General features: G+C 35.3%; 1 protein-coding gene and 1 long non-coding RNA gene across 13 annotated transcripts in view; one reads left to right on the forward strand and one right to left on the reverse strand.

The window, feature by feature from the left end:
• TCF12 (transcription factor 12) overlaps positions 1–17,233 on the forward strand; it is a 396,860-nt gene that overhangs the window by 122,266 nt on the left and 257,361 nt on the right. The window contains exon 1 of one of the 12 annotated variants that reach the window (XM_040492803.1): positions 6,179–6,305. The exons of the other annotated variants lie outside the window; for them this stretch is intronic. The gene's annotated coding sequence lies outside the window, so the exon portion shown is untranslated. Of the gene's footprint in view, positions 1–6,178; positions 6,306–17,233 lie in introns of those variants that run through there. 12 annotated transcript variants of the gene reach the window in all.
• The window catches only part of LOC121041758 (uncharacterized), a 33,322-nt gene continuing 28,104 nt past the window's right edge, over positions 12,016–17,233 (reverse strand). Inside the window, exon 2 of the long non-coding RNA XR_005795837.1 lies at positions 12,016–12,206. This is a non-coding gene — a long non-coding RNA (uncharacterized LOC121041758). The remainder of the gene's footprint in view (positions 12,207–17,233) is intronic.

A 17,233-nucleotide genomic window follows, 5' to 3' on the forward strand; every position in this document is an offset into this window, starting at 1 on the left:
ACTGATAAAGATTCTTTGATTTAGTTGTTTGAATATTTACACCTTAATGGGCAAAGATTCAACCCAGAAAATAGGTCTGTTTTAAACTTTGCTTTATATGAGTTTGCTTAATTTTAGTTTATTGAATTTAATTCAGTACAGAATTCTATTTTATGTATGTGTTTTGTTGCATGTAATAATGCAATATATATTTTATGTATTCATTTATATACTTCATTGAATTATATATTTAAAATGTATATTTTGTTGTATGTATATATAGTATATATACTATATATACATGTGTGTTCATTTATACACAGTAAAATGCATATTTTTAAATTTTTAATTAAGTATAATTGACAGCTTAAAGTGTACAGCATAGTGATTTGACAATTATATATACATTACAAAATGCTCACCATGATAAATGTAGTTACCATCTGTCACCCTGCAAAATTATCACATTATCAACTGTATTCCATATGCTGTACTTTTCATCCCTGTGACTGACTTACTTTATAACTGGAAGCTTGCACCATTTATGTATGTATGTTATTGTCCAGTATAGTTAACATACAGTGTTATATTAGTTTCAGGTGTACCATATAGAGATTCGTTAATTCTGTACATTACTCAGTGCTCATCGTGATAAGTGTAAGAAGTTTGTACCTATTAATCCCCTTCACCTATTTCACCTATCCCACCACCCTTTTGCCCTCTGGCAGCCACCAGTTTTCTATATTTATTTGCCTGCTGCTGTTTTTTGTTTGTTGTATTTTTGTTTTTAGATTCCATGTGTAAGTAAAATTATATGATACTTGTTTTTCTCTGCCTGACTTATTTCACTTAGCTTGATATCCTTTATGTTCATCCATGTTGTTGTGAATGGCAAGATTTTATTTTTTAGGGCTGAGTAGTATTCCACTATGTATATACCATATCTTCTTAGTCCATCCTGTCCATTGATGGAGACCTACATTGTTTCTGTATCTTCGCTTGTAAATAATGCTCCAACAAGGGGGGGGGGCGCCTGGGTGACTCATTTGGTTAGGCATCCAACTTCAGCTCAAGTCATAATCTTGTGGTTTGTGGGTTTGAGCCCCGTGTCCAGCTCTGTACTGACAGCTCAGAGCCTGGAGCCTGTTTCGGGGGATTCTGTGTCTCCCTCTCTCTCTGCCCCTACGCTGCTCACGCTCTTTCTCTCTCTCTCTCTCTCTCTCTCTCTCTCTCTCTCTCTCATAAATAAACGTTAAAAATTTTTTTTTTAAATAATGCTCCAATAAGCCTAGGGGTGCATATATCTTTTCTAATTAGTGTTTTTGTTTTCTTTGGGTAAATATTCAGAAGTGGAGTTACTGGATTGTGTGGTATTTCTGTTTTTAGTTTTTTGAGGAACCTTTGTACTGTTTTCCAGAGTGTTTGCGCCAATTTACATTCCCACCAACTGTGCACAAGGTTCCCTTTTCTCTCCACATCCTTGCTAATACTCATTATTTCTTGTCTTTTTTATTCTAGCCATTCTGACAGGTGTGAGGTGATATCTCATTGTGGTTTTGATTTGCATTTCCCTGATGATTAGTGATGTTGAGCATCTTTTCATATGTCTGTGGGCCATCTGTCTTCTTTGGAAAAATGTCTATTTAGGTCCTATGCCCATTTTTAATCAGATCATATATATATTTGGTATTGAGTTGTATAAGTTCTTTATATATTTTTCATATTGACCCCTTATTGGCTGTATCATTTGCAAATATTTTCTCCCATTCAGTAGCTTGTTTTCATTTTGTTGTTTTTTCCTTCACTGTGTAAAAGCTTTTTATAGCACAATGTAGTCCCAATTGTTTATTTTTCCTTTTTTTTCCTCCTTGTCTGGGGAGAGCTATCCAGAAAAATGTTGCCAAGACTGATGTCCAAGAGTTTTACTGCCTGTGTGTGTGTCTACGTGCATGTGTGTGTTAGCAGCTTTATGGTTTTAGGTCTTGCATTTAGGTCTTTAATTACTTTTGAGTTTATTTTTGTATATGTTCTAAGAAAGTTGTCCTGTTTCATTCTTTTGCATGGAGCTGTCCAGTTTTCCCAAGGTGATTTATTGAAGAGACTGTCTTTTCCCCCATTGTATAATCTTACCTCCTTTGTTGTAGGTTAATTGACCATATAAGTGTGGGTTTATTTCTAGGCAGTCTGTTCTGTTCTATTGATCTGTATGTCTGTTTTTGTGCTAGTACCGTACTGTTTTGATTATTACAGCTTTTGTAGTATAGTTTGAAATCTGGATTTTAGATACCTTCAGCTTTGGTCCTTTTTCTTAAGTTTGCTTTGGCTATTTGGGGTCTTTTGTGGTTTCATAAAAATTTTAGGAATTTTTTGTTTTAATTTTGTGAAAAATGATGTTGGTATTTTGATAAGAATTGCATTAAATCTGTAGATTGCTTTGGAGCTTTAACGGTATTAAATCTTCCAGTCCATGATCATGGTATATCTTGCCATTTGCTTGTGCAGTCTTCAGTTTCTTTCATTAATATCTTATAGTTTTCAAAGTATAGTCTTTAACTCCTTTGTTTAATTTATTCCTAGTTATTATTATTTTTTTGATGCAACTGTAAATGGTATTGTTTTCTTAATTTTTCTCTCTGCTGTTCTGTTGTTAGCATATAAAAAAACAACTGATTTCTTTATATTGATTTTGTATCCTGTAATTTTACTGAATCCATTTATTTGTAAATACATACACTTATTAAAGTATGTAATTTAGCATTTTTGAGATTTATTTTGACAGATGTATAGAACATGTCCATCATTCTAGAAAGCTGTCTTATTATAGTCCTTTGTACTCAGTTTCATTAAGACCTATTCCTTGGAACAATTCATTTGATATCTATCACTGTGAATTAGTTTATATCTGTTACTGTAGATTAGTTTTAGGCTCTTCTAGAAATAACTTTATAATAATGGAATCATATAATATAAATTCTTGTATCTGGCTTCTTTGACTTAAAATGATGTTTTTGAGATTCATCCATGTTGTTGCGTGCTTCAGAAATTGGTTGTTTATGTTGCTTGGTAATAGCTTTACATATACCAGTGTTTATTGATCCAATAATCTGTTGGTAGATATTTGGATTGTTTACAGTGTTTTGGCTCTTATGAATAAGGCTGTTATGGAATTACTTTATAGCTTTTTATATACTTTAAACATTTTTTTTAAATGTTTATTTATTTTTGAGAGAGACAGACACAGAATGTGAGTGGGTTAGGGGCAGAGAAAGAGGGAGGCACAGAATCCGAAACAGGCTCCAGGCTCTGAGCTGTCAGCACAGAGCCTGATGCGGGGCTTGAACTCAAGAGCTGTGAGATCATGACCTGAGCCAAAGTCGGACGCTCAACCTACTGAGCCACCCAGGTGCCCAGCTTTTTATATACTTTTTTTTTTTTAAAGTTTTTACTTTTCAGTAATCTCTGTACTCAATGTGGGGCTCAAGCACACAACCCCAAGGTCAAGAGTTGCATGCTCCATTGACTGAACCACCCAGGTGCCCCTGGACATTGGTTTTTGTTATTCCTGAATAAATACTTGTTATACCTGAATAAATACCCAGTTATACCTGAATAAATACCCAGAGTTTCTGGGTCATGTTGTAAGTGTATGGTTCATATTCTATGAAACTGGAAAACTGCTTTTCAAAGTGGTTGTGTTTTTTTACCCTCTACAAGCAATGCATGATTGTTCTAATTGCTCTAGTTGCATCTTCTAACACTTGCTTTAAGTTTAGCCATTCATATGAGTATGTGGTAGTATCTCATCTTAGCTTGTGTTTCCCTGATGATTGATGATGTTAACCGTCTTTTCATGTGCTTATTGTCCATTCCTGTATCTTCTTTGCCAATTTTTAAATTGAGTTGTCAGCTTTTAGTTGAGTAAAGGGCTTTTCATAATTTTGGGTATAAGATGTTTTCTCTTATTTTCTGTCTTTTCATTTTCTTAACAGTCTTCTGAAGGACAATTAGGCCGTAATCTTGATGAAATTATATTCATTAAATTTTTTGTGTGATTAAAGCTTTCTGTGTTCTGTCTAAAGAAAAATCTTTGCTTATTCCAAAATTACGAGGATTTTCCCCGTTTTCTTTAGAAGTTTTACAGTTTCAGATTTCATGTTTAGGTCTCTGAGCCTTTTCAAATTTTTGTGTAAAATGTATGATAGGGGTTAAAGTTCTTTTTTTTTTTTTTTCTTCCATAAATAGTTGTTTTAACACCAATGTTTGAAACTGTCCTTTCATTTAGTGTCTTTGCTGAAAATCATTTGACCACATATGTATGGTTCCATTTCTGGACTCTGTTCTCTTTCATTGATCAGTATATGTCATTGATACCTACCTCATAGTGTCTTGATTATTGTTGGTTTAGAGTAAATCATAAGATCAGATACTATAAGTGAGTCCACCTTTGTTTCTCTGTTTAAAAATTATTTAGCCTATTCTGAGCCTTTGTATTTCCATATACATTTATTTCAGATAAGCTTGCTAGAATTTGATTTGAATTTTATTGATTCTTTTTTATTATTTTTTTGCTACTCTTACAATCCTGTTGTTTGAAAAAATACATATTTTTGTAACAGTCTATATGAGTTCTGCAGTAGGGCTGGTTTTAAATTTTATTTTAAAAATTAATGTATAATAAAATTGACTTCTTTTTGGTGTGTATGTGTGTGTGCTTCTATTGATTTAACACATGTATAGATTCATGTGAGTCCTATCACAATCAAGATTCAAAATAATTTTATTACCCCCCCCCAAAACTAGCTCATGCTATTTTCCCCCTTTTCTTACCTCTTTTTAAATTTTTTTTTTAACATTTATTTATCATTGAGAGACAGAGCATGACCGTGGGAGGGGCAGAGAGAGGGGGAGACACAGAATCTGAAGCAGGCTCCAGGCTCTGAGCTGTCAGCACAGAGCCCAACATGGGACTCGAACTCACAAACCGCAAGATCATGACCTGAGCCAAAGTCGGACTCTTAACCAACTGAACCACCCAGACCCCTCTCCCTTTTCTTACATCTAAATCCCTGGGAAACACTAATCTGTTCTTTATTACTATAGCTTTATCTTTTTGAGAGCTTTATATAAATATAATAATGCAGTATGTAGGGACCTCTGGGTGGCTCAGTTGAGCACCCAGCTCTTGATTTCAGCTCAGGTCATGCATGATCTTGTGGTTTGTGAGTTCGAGCCCCATGTCAGGCTCTGTGCTGGTAGTGTGGAGCCTTTTTGGAATTCTCTTGTTCTCCCTCTCTCTCTGCCCTTTCCCCACTTATACACAGTCTCTCTCTCTCTCTCTCTCTCTCTCTCTCTCTCTCTCTCTCAAAGTAAATAAACTTAAAAAAATGCAGTGTGTAACATTTTGAGACTGACTTCTTATACTAAATATATTAACTTTGAGATACAACTATGTTGTTGAATGTGGTAGTTTGTGCCCTTTTATTGATGAGTAGTATTACATTAGGTGGATGTGCCACAGGTTTTTTTGTTTGTTTTTTGTTTTGTTTTGTTTTGCTTTTTACCCCTGTTAAAGGAATAGTTGTGTTGTTTACCATTTTGGGAGAGTATGATTAGAATGGCAATGAACATTTGTGAACATAAGTTTTCATTTCTATAGGCTAAATACTCAGGAGTAGGACTTCAGGGTCGTATGGTAATTGTTTGTAGTTTGACTTATTATTAATAAATGTTTATTATTTTGGAAGTAATTCTGTTTATTAGAGCAAATTTCAAAAGTGTAGGCAGGAAGAAAAATGGGAAAGATACTGTCTCTCTGCTGAAACCCAAATACTGTAAACATTTCGGTACGTTTCCTTTTGAGCTTCCTCCTCCCCTTCTACTTCCCCTCTCCTTCCCAACCTCCTCCTCATCTTTTCCTCCGCTCCTCCTTCTTATTGTCTCCTTCTCTTCTTTTTCGTCTTCCTTCTCTATTTTTGCCTAGGAGTAGTCACATTGAAAATCTAGCTTAATATCTAATTGCATTATTTACATGTGACACTCACTCACTCAACATTAATTTTATAATTAGAATACAGCATAATATCTAGAATGTACATAATAACCATGGTAATACATATATGTATAAGTGTTACGGTGGTGGGCTTTTAGGCAATTGGACTGGTGAGTATTAGATATTTTGGATTAATCAACCCTTCTTTACTCATCAGATCCTGCCATTTGGGCAACTAGGGACTCCAACCAATTGCCTGATCTTGGACATACTGTGGTTGATGTGAGCCGCTTGCCATGTCACTTAAGGCAGCTACTTATTTGCCATTGTTTAGTATGTGAGTGATTATTTCTGCAGTAGACTTTTCATCTAAATAAAGTAATACTATTATTTGTATTCATGAAGCAAACAACATGGAAATGTTTTTATGAAGTTTGGAAACCCATGCTGCTAGTTCCATAGTTTTGTACTTCTTACCTTTACTTTTAATTAAGTGCTTTGGGCTACTCCTGTTATCAGAATGTTGACTCTTGTCAGGTGATTGCTAAGGCCCTGATGTGGCCTTGTGGAACTCACATAAACACTTCCTTCTTTGCATTTGGCTGATGTGCTAGCCAGTGATCACCTTTGTAGCCAAGAGCTCTGCTAAAAAGATTGTTTAGCTTGAAGTTTGGGGAATTACATCAATATTCTGGGTTTTTCTGACGTCATTTCTCACCATAGTTGGATATTAGAAATTATCTTTAAGCTGAGAGACCCTATAACTCAGAATTTAGAAAGTAGGAAATGTAGGGTACTTTTTACTTCTTTAAAAATGGCTAGTATCCTCTGGTTCTGGATAATATGGAATAAATACACACTACTCTTTCTTTACAACTTAATATAATTGTAAAACCTGGATAGAATGCATGGTAAATAGCAGCAAGCAGATTGGGGAAAAAAACAACAGTTTTCAAAATACCACCAAACCTTCAGGATCCCCTGACCTAATGTCATCGCAGACAGAGACCTGGAACTAAGCATTGTGATACAGACAGAATGAGATCCATAAGCCCTCTAGTTTTGGTTTGAGGAATGAGAAAGCATGCAAAGTTCACCCACTTTTTTTTTTCTTTCCTTTGTCTACATTTTGTCACAACTCCCTTTCAAGAGTCATACGTTAATGACATCAGTTTGCAGTAGCTATCTGCAGGAGTCAAAAGGCTGAGGGAAGGGAATCTTACTGTTTGCTGGAACTGTAGTTCCAAGAGGTTAGAGGCAAACTCCATTGCTTTTTTTTAGTTTGTCCTCCCATGTTTCACATCAGACAGGCATGGGAATAGATGTAGACTGTTCCTGGCTGGAAGGCCAAAAAGGGTCGTATTCAGGAAATTGGAAAGTGCCAAGTAGAAAAGAAAAGAACTTGGGAAGGAGACTCATGAAGTTGTGTACAAAAACCTGAGCTCCCTGTCAGTTGGTACAAATGCAAAGATGTGATCCTAATCAGCATTTCAAACACAGAAAATTGAGATATAGGATAAAACTCCACCCAGGTTGCATATCGACCACTGGGTGGCGCACTCACAGGAAAAATCCACATGGAAAGGCTTTGAAAACTGGACTGATGCTGGAATCACAACCTATAGAAAGCATATTGGAACTTGCAGCTTGAACCTAATCAGGTCAACTGCCTATGAAAATGAAAACTTCAGTATACTCTATAGGATTTAAGAAGATTCTGAGTTTCATAACATATTATTCAGAATGTCAAGGATATAATCCAAAATTAACATGAAAAGAACCACAAATATCTCAAATCACATTGGAAAAGGCATTATAATATAGATATAAACTTAAAACCATGTGTTATAAAGACACATGAATAAGCCATTGCAGATACCCCTGCAATAAATGTTAAACTAAAAGTATCAGCAAAGAAATAAAAGGTTTAAAGAGGAGCCAAATAAAAATTTAACTGAAAAATACAAAAGTCATAGTAAAAAAAGTCACTGGATGGAGCAATACAATAGCGGAATAGAGATTAAAGAGGGAGGAATCACTGAACTTTATAGGTCAATAGAAATTTTACAATGTGAACAATAAAGAGAAAAATGATAGAAAAAACGTTGTCAGAAAACCGCGGGCCAGTGACATAAGGGCATACATTTGTGTCATTGGAGTACCAGAAGGAGAGGAGAAACAGTGCAACACAGAAAGAAAACATGTTTGGCTGAAAAAAAAATACTGGCTGAAAACTATAATTATGTTGAAATTCATAGAACTGTACACCAAAAGGGAGGGAAATTCAGTTTTACTGTATGAGAATTTAATAAATAAAATAAAATTTGAAAGCAAGTCATATTATATTGTGGTGGTAGTGTGGAATGTTTATTCAGCAGTGGTAAATCCTGGACTCCTTTGCCCTTGGGTATTACTGGTTCCATGGGGAATGTTTTAATCTTTTCCCACCTTATCACCTGAAGTGAGTAATTTGGTGTGAACACTGGTGGCAAGATGTTTAGTTTCTTTTTCTTCTTTTTAGAGCCACTCTTGGTGTGTAATAGTTTGGCTTATATCTTATTTTCTAAAGTGTAAAAGTTTCCTACTTAACTGCAAGGAAACTGGCAGCATTGCTTATTTAATCCTAAAAATGTGCCATTAATTAAATACCTGTACTTTCACAGCTCTGCAGACATTTGTCAGGGATTGTACAGGTTCAAAAGTAAACACTAGAATATCTATTAGGAAAGAGAAGAACTAGAAGTGGTTCAGAAATGGATCCCATGAATTGACACTTAATCTGTAAATGCTATTTGCTGTCTAAAAGAATGCTTGACTAAAGCTGTTCGTCCTGAAGTTATTTAGTGATATGGTGATAGTGAAATTCAGGGATAAGTAATACATAATTCAAGTTTATTAGTGAGCTGTCTTGCATTATTGATCACCATGTTAGTTTGGTAGTTCCTATTTGGATTTGCATATAGTAGTTCTTTAAGCAAATAGCTGCTCTTTTCTTGGGAAAACTTGGGTTACCTAAGTAATGCAAATTGAAATCGATAAAATTTTCAGGTTTTCTTGAGTTTCCAAGACTATTTTTTGCTGTTGGTTAGTGTGTGAATAGAAGAATCTTTACTTTTCTGCTCTTCCTGTTAATCGATGGCTGGTTATCAAATGATTAGTGGACTTAAGTATAAGGTACTGAAACTCAAGATAATTAAGTTGAGGGGCCCCTTGGGTGGCTCAGGTGGTTAAGCATCCAACTTTGGCTCAGGTCATGATCTTGTGGTTCACAAATTCAAGCCCCGCTTCGGGCTCTGTACTGTCAGCTCAGAGCCTGGAGCCTGCTTTGGATTCTGTGTCCCCCTCTCTCTCTGCCCCCACCCCTACTTGTTCAGATGATTAAGTTGATTGACTGCGTATCCTTATTCATTGCCTTTTTTTCTTTTTGTTCTTTTATATGTTTTGTCACTATAGTTGACCATTTCTGGGTGAGCAAGAAGAGGTTTTGGAGCTCAGCTCAAAAAATGTTTCCACTTCTGAAAGGGATTGTAATGTTTGAGAGGCAACAGTGAAATAGATAATTAAAGTGTGGTTTTAAGATCATTTATGGATCTTATATGTTCATCTTTGTTTATGGATATGAATTATGCCGACATAAGAGAAAATTTTTTAATAAGAATATGTGTATATCTCTACATATACACACATATATGGATTTATAAGGGGATGTAAGTGGTTCATAAAGGATTTTCTCATGTAGGTATATTTTTCACTTCATACAACAGTACAGTGATTTTAGTAGTGCTAATATCACTATTTTATATATAAGGGACCAAGACTTAGGGTTTTAAATGACTTTCCCCAAACCATACTGTTAATAAACAGTAAAATTGTGACTTGAATACAGAACTAGGATGTTGACTGCCAGGTCAACATTATTTTCATTTCATAATACTGCCTTTTAAAAAGCAGTGAGAATCTAAGTTACTATTTGAAAAGGGCTGTTGCCATTTTAAATTCCTTTTGCTGTGATTTCTGCTATTTTTAGGGACATAGTACCCTAGGTATTGTGTGGGTACCATAGGAGAAACCATATTTATACATAAAATATTTCCCTCAACATGTAAGTTTCCAGACCTCTGCACATGTGTTAGGGCATGATAATAATACTAATTAACATTTCCTGAGAGCTTTCTATGTGTACTTAACATGAATGATTTTATTTTGTTCTTAGAGCCTCCCTCATGAGATAGGTACAGTTATTTTCCTTACTTACCAAATGAAGAAACAGAATGTTTGTTATCTAAGTAATTTATGTGAGGTCATATATGTACAGTAATGAATTAGAGATTGATTTCAAACTGTTAAAATGAGGGGCGCCTGGGTGGCTCAGTCGGTTAAGCGTCCGACTTCGATTCAGGTCACGATCTCATGGTCCGTGAGTTCAAGCCCCGCGTCGGGCTCTGGGCTGATGGCTCAGAGCCTGAAGCCTGCTTCCGATTCTGTGTCTCCCTCTCTCTCTGCCCCTCCCCCATTCATGCTCTGTCTCTCTCTGTCTCAAAAATAAATAAACGTTAAAAAAAAAATTCAAACTGTTAAAATGATGGAGTGTTTCCTGAAAGAGTAGTTTTATTCAAATATAATATGAAAAGTGTTTGCATTCAAGTCATATTACATACCAAAGTGCTTTGGATGGGCTCTGAAAGGTATCTTAGATACCCTATCTTAGATAGGGGTTAAAATGTTCTTAATTTTCCAATTTGTTTATATTCGGGGGGGGGGGCACTGAAGATCCTGGCCTGACAGGATTAGAAAACTCCTAATTGGAATCTCATGGCATATTATTAGAAAAGTGGGTCAAGATCAGATTGTGAGAATACTTGACTGACAAATTGAGTAGTTTGGGGCTCTGAGGGACTCTTCAGTTATTTTGAAGCAGTGTTTGTGAGGTCTTCACTAAGTATGGCATGGAATGGATTAAATAGACCAGTGTTGAGGGTGATGAAGGCTTTTTTATGTAGATAAAGACCTGGGTTAGGGAAATAATAGGAATGGAATAAAAGAGTTGGAAAGGAGCTCTTTTAAAGGGCAGGCTGACTGTATTTTGTAATTTGACATTTACCTAGTCCTTGCATTTACCTGGGAGTAGAATTGTTGGGTTATGATAATTCCATCTGTAATATTTTGAGGAACTGTCAGAGTATTTTTTCCAAAGTGCCTGGCACCATTTTACAGTATCACTGACCCAAGTATGAAGGTTCCAGTTTCTCCAAATCCTGGCCAACAATTGTGATTATCTGCCTGTTTGATTATAGCCATTTTAGTGGCTGTGATTTACATTTCCCTAATAGCTAATAATGATTTTGAACATCTTTTAATGGGCTTATTGGCTATCTGTGTTGTCTTCTTTGGAGAACTATCTTTTTAGATCATTTTCCCATATAATAATTTTTTATTGAGTTATCATATTTTTTTGTATATTCTAGATACAAGTCCCTTATCAGAGATAGGATTCTGTTGTCTTTTCAATTTTTTATTTTTATGATGTCCAATTTACCTACTTTTTCTTTTATTGCTTGTGTTCCTTCTTGGTGTCACGTGTCAGAAAGACTTTTAAATGGTGCAGAGGAAAGAAAGCAGGAAGCCCTATATCACTTTTCAGTCTGTGGAAGAATGTTTTTAGGCTTTACTTATAGTAAGTCATAGGATTTGGGCAGCTGCAAATAACTTGACTGTTGGGATCATGTGGTTTAATTAAGAGGAGAGGTCAGTTAATTAAGGGATTTCTCCATGGACAAAGAAGTAAAACTTTACAGCATGATCTTTTTCTTAAATTGATGGCTGTGAGGTGATAAAATGTAAAGTAATAAAAACAAAATAGTTTAGAAAATGACTTCCTCTGTAGATTTTAAGGAATAGTACAGGCTACCTGACTGTAAGGTGGGTGGGAGGGCAGTGGAAGGGTCAAAGAATCCAGTGTGGGAATGAATTAAAGGAGAGACAGATAAAGAGGCAGTCCAGATTGTCATTGTCTTATGATCATATTGGGTCTTGGTAGCAATTCTGACTGCTTTGGAAGATTGTTTAATATTTTAGGTACATGTGTTCTCTATTTCTTTGTTTTTCTGATGCTGCAAGAAGTACCCTTGCTTTTAATGGACAAATTAACTGAAAGATCGAATCCATTTTCCCCCTCATTCTTATGAATATGTAGTTGATCTCTTCCTTGCGCTGTCTCTTCTCACACATGTGAATATGCCTGTAATTTAAATAGACATGGCAGAAAGTCAGTATTCCTTATTTAGAAAGGACTTTATAGTGTTAAACACATGTTATTGAACCAAATCATATGGTATATCACTATCAACAGTGTAATAAGATACAAGCCATGTTTATAAATTTATAAGTTATCTCTACACCCAATGTGGGGCTCAAACTCATAACCCTGAAATCAAGAGTCACATGCTCTAGCAACTGAGCCAGCCACGCACCCCTGTAATAAGCCATGTTTAAAACACATTGGTAGATTTTTAGGGGAAAGGAATTTCTATTACAAAATGGTATAGTCTTTAAAAAAATTTTTTTTTCAACGTTTATTTATTTTTGGGACAGAGAGAGACAGAGCATGAACGGGGGAGGGGCAGAGAGAGAGGGAGACACAGAACCAGAAGCAGGCTCCAGGCTCTGAGCCATCAGCCCAGAGCCTGACGCGGGGTTCGAACTCACGGACCGCGAGATCGTGACCTGGCTGAAGTCGGACGCTTAACCGACTGCGCCACCCAGGCGCCCCTGTATAGTCTTTAAAATGAATTAATATTACATTATGCATTCAAGCAAAACCAAAATTAATGAAAAATTTTATTGGGAAGGGGTTAATAGCTATTAACTCACAATGTCTGATTAGGAAACTAGTGTGGGGAAAGCTGTTAATAACAGAAAAGTGTCTTGAGTACTATTTTGCTTTACTCACAGTTTGGGGGATCTACTGTTTCAGCTCTCTAGAGCTGTATCACCTACATAAAAATCTACTTTCATGTCTGCCTTCTTGCCAAAGCATGTCTGTCCCTTAATTTGGAAAGGATAATTAAAATATAACTTGTATGGAAATAAAAAAGACACACCATGGAGTTTATGTAAAATATTTTCATTCTTTTAAAGAAGTAATTTTGTTACCTTTCATTGGAAACTGCTACTGTAGGAGCAAGGGAAAGGAAGATTAGGAAGATTCATAGTTTTCTTTAGCCAGTAGTTGTTCAGTATATTGAAGACCAGGAGGTAAAACCTAGAATTGTATTAAAGTACAGAGGCTCCTTGGATACATGCAAGTGTGCGTATGTCTTGTATTCTATAGTAGATTGAGAGTTAGGACACTGAGTAAGTGATTTAGCCTTTCTGGCGTGGTGTGTGTGTGTGTGTGTGTGTGTGTGTGTGTGTGTGTGTGTGTGTGTTTTCCAATGTGTGAACAAGGAAAGAGGAAAATGTACTCCATATTCTCTGATTTTTGTGGTGAAGTACCTTGCCTAGCTCTTAATTGTTAAATGATTGCCTCCCCTCACCCTCCTATGCTCCTGACACACGTATAACCAGCTTCAGTGTTTAGGCCAGACTACTTGGTATGATTTTATGTTTGTTCTGTATCTTTAATTCACAAAAATTTATCTAAAATTTTTTAGTCCTTTTTATTTTAATTAAGATGTCTCAAAGTACATTGTAGACTGTCTTCTAGTATGTTAGCGTTGAGTGGACCTATTCATGTTCACCTCTCTGGGTAATTGATGATTTCATGGAGAGTTCACTAATGAATAATACCATGTAAACAGACTTTGAGGTTTTTTTTTCTTACATATTTGCCCATATTGAAACTCATGTGTTACTTTACCTCATTTAGGAGGCTCTATGAAATATTCAAGCAGTGACCTTAGCATTTTGTTAGCCAGAGTTACTGCACTGTTTTTTGTACACCTAGCCATTAAAGTTGGTTTCCCTGTCCAGGTTATGCATCTTTTCTGATCACTGCAGAATCCATTTATACTTCTCCATCTATTTCAGCAAATGTTTTGACTCTCCTTGGTTTTGTTGTCTGTCAGGCCTTTAACCAGGACAAGAAATACCCTTTATACCATCATAACTTAGGCTTTTGTTTTTACTGTTGCTTTGAAATATTTTTAAAGTCTTCAAAAAGAAAAATATTGCAGCATTATTTACAGTACTCAAACAGTGGAAGCATCCCAAGGGGCCATTGACAGATAAATGGATAAAGATGTAGTGTGTGTGTGCGCGCGCGCACACGTGCATGCATACATGCATTGGTATACATATATACACACACAATGGAATATTACTCAGCCATGAAAAAGAATGAAGTCTTGCCATTTGAAACAATATGCTTGGAGCTAGAGAGTATAATGCTAAGTGAAGTCAGTCAGAGAAAGACAAATACTGTATGATCTCACTCATATGTGGAATTTAAGAAACAAACCAAATGAACAAAGGAAAATTGTGTGCAAGAGACAGAGCGAGAAACCAAGAAATAGACTCTTAACCACAGAGAATAAACTGGTAGTTACCAAAAAGGAGGTGGGTGGAGGGAAGGGGGAAATAGGGAATGGGGATTAAAGAGTACACTTATCATGCTGGGGGAAAAAAAGAATAAAGAATAAATAAATTAAGCCCAAGAGTTACTTTTGACATTATATTTACCCCTCAGGAGGAAATCTAAGAGAGATTGGTCTTGTGTCTTTCTCCTTCCTGTCCTTCCCCATCCCCACCTCAATAAACTTTGTTCCCTGGCTGTCTGTGGATTATGCTTGATTACTGAATCAGTGGACTTTCTTTGTTCCAGACCAGCTTTATAAGAATCATGAACCAATTATGCTGTACAGTTTCAGGCTTTCTTTTGCACCTTCTTAAGGACAAGTAGAGTTACTAATCTGCCTTCCTTCTGACACAGTAGTTACTGATCACTAAGTAGTCACAGTTCTTTGAGATTGTGAAGTCATGGTTAGTTGTCATTCAGACTTAGTTATTTCTTTGTATCAATTATCTTTATTACTTTTTGATCTAGTATCTTTAACTTCTGCTTTAAAAATTGTATCTTTATGATCAACTTCTCCAATAAATATGGAAACGTGAAATGCATGAGTATCTCTTCTCACTTTATTCCCTGAATGAAACTTTTATTATTAAAATACTTTTTTAAAAGTTCCTTGCCCTATGATTCCCAGGCTCCTTTCAGGAGCCTTATTTTCTTATAAGATGCGCTCTTTTCTCCATGAAAATGTGATTGTATCAGTTCTTATTTATTATCTGTCCTTCATAGAATAAATTTTTAGTGCAAGTAAGTAGCAAAAATTTCTGAACCATTAATTTCTTGTTCACTCTACATTCCTGATTTTGTTTATAACACGGACTGTATATTTGATTGTAGAGCCTATTTTGACATAATGCATGATAGCTTTTCATATTTTAAATTAATGATATTTAGTAACAAATTGATTCTTCCCCCATTTGTCTTTACCAGTGGATTCAGTATTCAAAGAGAGCTCTTTGGCAAGTGCATAACCTGACTGAAATGTCAGGGAACAGATGGAAAGGAGTTCCATAGGAACTGAGTTTGACTTTCTGAAAAATAGCTTTACTGGCTTTTCTCCCCTCCAGAAGTGATATGAATAAGAGCTCAACCTTCAAATGAAAGAACAGCTGTTTTTAGGTTTGTATTCAGTGGGGGATAAAAGCCCTTTCATATGAAGTCTTAGCCCAGTGATTGATTTATTTTTGAAGGGCTGTGAGTTCTCAGAACATCGAGAATATCTCACAATCAGATGTAAGTACAAGAACATAGTTCATAGCTGGGAAAAGTCTTTTGAAATTTCCTAATGAAATTCCTGCCTTGATTAGGATGAAAAATTGCATTTAGGATAATTAACTTATAATATGAATATGAACGAAACTAAGTATATTCATGATAATATAAATGTGTATTATAAAAGTTATTACAGTCAAGTTCTCTGCTTATGTGTAGGTAGGATATCCATACAAATTTTTAAGTTTCACCATAAAGTACTGAAGATCAAATTCACAGTGTTTCGTAAGTGGTATTTAAATTATTGATCTACTGCATGATCCATTTAGGTGAATCTATCCTGAGTCTTTCAAGTATTAACTTTAACAAATTAAGCTATCATTTGCACAGTTACATGATGAATTTGAGGCAGGAGACTCTACCTGACATGAAGTACTTTTGTATTAGACAGAGCTAAAAATACATTGGAAGAAAACAAGGTGAAGAGAAAGATGGGCTTTTTGGCAGCCAAACAAATTTAGCTCTGACTGTTGGGGTCATCTCTGATTACTTAACTTTTAATACATTAAAATTGTATGTGATCTTCATGATGAATCTTCTGTGTGTACCATTGAACCAAATAGTTCTTTCTCTTATTTGCTTTTATATCTTTAGGTGGAGAAATCAGGTGCTGTGTTTCTGTGTGTGTGTGTGTGTGTGTTCTTTTTGGGTTCACATAAGCATAATTTGCAAGACTTCTGCCATGGTAGGAATTAATTGTGGTGATGGAAACTGAAATGTTGTTTCATGCTAATTTTATAATGTGTATATACTGCAGAAGTTAGACAAAGGAACTAAGTTAAACAAAGATCTAGAGGTACTGCCAAACCTAAAAACAACAATGGCACAAAGAAGAGAACAGAATGCAGGGTCCAAAGCCAACAAAATCCAAATGTAAATTTGCTAGTTGACAGGCATCACATGTAAATGGGCTTATTTTGGCAACTGTTGGAGTTAAATACAAAAGACATCACTTATACATAAGCAAAAGTAATTGAGGGTGTTTTTTGGGGTAATTTTTAAAGAAAATGGTCTTTCGAAATTTATAGTAGCCATTTAGTTTGTATGAAGAATGCTGCCTTTTACTTTTGTTAAAATCCATTTATTGTTTTACTTAATCCCATTACTAGCGTACTGTCTTTCTTCATACTCATTAAAGTTATTTTGGGTGACACAAGAAGAAGACATGGCTATTACATCAAAAGTTTACTGAATACATTTTGTTTTAAGTCTTGGATTGGGGCCCATAGGATCTGCTATGTTTGCAGTGTATTTTATATTGTAACTTTAATTGCCATTTTCCAACCCTTGCCTGTGTGGCATTTACTTGATGTAATTACAAAAATGGCTTTTACCTTATTTTATGGCAAGGGATAAAATAAAATAAAATAAAATAAAATAAAATAAAATAAAATAAAATAAAATAAAATAAAATAAAATAAAAT

Source organism: Herpailurus yagouaroundi, unplaced genomic scaffold (genome assembly GCF_014898765.1).
Source record: "Herpailurus yagouaroundi ecotype Mexico unplaced genomic scaffold, PumYag 184, whole genome shotgun sequence".
Classification (NCBI taxonomy): Eukaryota; Metazoa; Chordata; class Mammalia; order Carnivora; family Felidae; genus Herpailurus; species Herpailurus yagouaroundi.